Here is a 2,158-nt window from a genome sequence, read left to right as displayed (position 1 = left end):
GATGAAAATATTACTAGAACCAGACAGGGATGTTGGTTGCACAACGTTGGGAATGTACTAAGTGCTACTGAATTATTCGCTTTATTTTTATTATTGTTTTTTTACACACTTCCCCCTTCATGAAAGAATTATGCACTTTAAAAGGGGTCATTTTATTTTATGTGAATCTCACCTCAATAAAAGAAAAAAAACTGAACAGGTCCAGGTGGTGTCCCCAACCCCACCCTGGGCATCTCGCCTGTCCCAACCGCTCCTGCGTGGCTCACAGATTACCCTTCAGTTAATCTTTCCACAGCCCTGAGATCAGGTAGGTATTTCCCTCTGCCTTTTACAGATTTTTTAAAAGTGTATTTTTATTTATTTCTTTATTTTTGAGATGGAGTCTCACTCTGTTTTCCAGGCTAGAGTGCAGTGGCGTCAGCCTAGCTCACAGCAACCTCCAACTCCTGGGTGCAAGCGATCCTCCTGCCTCAGCCTCCCAAGTAGCTGGGCCTATAGGTGCGCCACCACGCCTGGCTAATTTTTTCTAGTGACAGTTGCCTGGCTAATTTTTTTTTCTGTTTTTAGTAGAGACAGGGTCTTGCTCTTCCTCAGGTCTTGAACTCCTGACCTCAAATGATCCTCGTGCCTCAGCCTCCCAGAGTGCTAGGATTACAGGCGTGAGCCACCGCACCTGGCCCCTTTTACAGATTTGACAGTCGTGCATTCACTCAACGAACACCGAGCGCCAGATGCTGTTCTAGGCACTGGAGGATGCAGGTGTGAACACACCAGACCAAAACCTCTGCCCCTCGGGGCTGATGTTCCAGTGGAAGAGGGAACTAGGAACGTGATAAATAGGCACATTATGGAAAACGTTAGGAACGGGACCATTAAGCAGACTAGGCAAGGAGGAGGGGGTAATGGGGGTTTCCAAACTAAAGAGGGCTGTCAGGGAAAGACTTGCAGAGGAGGTGACCTTTGAGGAAAAGCTTGAAGGAGTGAAGGAGGAGCCATGAGAATGTCCAGGGAAGGGTGTTCCAAGCAGAGGAGAAGCCGTGCAAAGGCCCTGGGGCTGGGGCATTCCTGATCACGTGGAAGAGCCAGGAGCGTAAATTGCAGACAAGACCAGATAGACAGTGGGTGAGACTGTGCGCAGGAATTCTAAATATTCAACACCTAGCAAGGCAAGAAGTCTCACCAGCTAGAACATCCTCACCCACAGGCGGCTGTGGCTCGTCCCTCACTCATCTATGTGTCACTGTCAGAGGAAGACATAGAGGCACAGGGAGGTTGACAGGTGGCTGTGGGGGGGGTGTTGGGGGGATTCACACCCTGCTCTCCTGGTCCCCAAGCCGGGTCTGGCTTCTGCTAACTGCCCCTGCGTCCCCAGGAGGTCACTGCTGACCCTTGGCCCTGTTCATATCCTGAATGCGTCCTCTCCTGTCCCCCTAATCCACGATGGCCCCTGCGAAGCACCTGGGGGGCCAGGACCCTCCATGGCAACTGTCTCTTTACCCCTCAGTGGACCCACCTGCACCTGCTCCGAGCCCTGGGTCCGATGCTTAGAATCATGGGGCAGGAAGGCCTAGGCGTCACTTCACAGGTGGGGAAACTGAAGGCAGAGCAGGGAGGGACTGCTCAGGGCCACCTGTGTTCTCTACTATATTGGGGTGATGGCGTGGGCTCTGGGTAAGTTCCTGGATCTAGAGATTCTGTCATCAGTCCCCTGGACCAGCTCAGTCGCCTTCACCTTGGTTGCCCCTCCAGGGAGCGCCTGTGAACATCTGAGCCAGGACACACCCCTCCTCTGCTCAAGAACCCTCCATGGCTCCCGCTTCACTCACAGCAAAAGCCCAAGTGCTCTCCGCAACCCACAAAGCCCTGTATGATCTGTTCTATCACCTCTCCGCCCTCACTTCCTCCCACTCTCTCCTTGTTACTCACTCCTTCCAGCCACAATGGCCTCTTCCTCCATCGCTGCAGGCACATTTCCACCTCAGGGCCTTTGCACAGGCTGTTCCTTCTGACTATATTGCTCTTTTCCTCCCAGACATGCACACATTCCCCCCTCCCTACCTGTTTCGGGTCTTTGTTCAAACATCACCTCGTCACTGAGGCCATCGTGACGTCCCTCCCCGTTTGAACCTGTAACTATCTCCACCCTTCCTTTTCCCCA

This window comes from Propithecus coquereli, unplaced genomic scaffold (assembly GCF_000956105.1).
Source record: "Propithecus coquereli isolate 6110/MARCELLA unplaced genomic scaffold, Pcoq_1.0 Scaffold164, whole genome shotgun sequence".
In the NCBI taxonomy this organism is placed as follows: domain Eukaryota; kingdom Metazoa; phylum Chordata; class Mammalia; order Primates; family Indriidae; genus Propithecus; species Propithecus coquereli.
The sequence above is the reverse complement of the archived record's forward strand: the minus strand, read 5'-3'. Positions refer to the sequence as shown.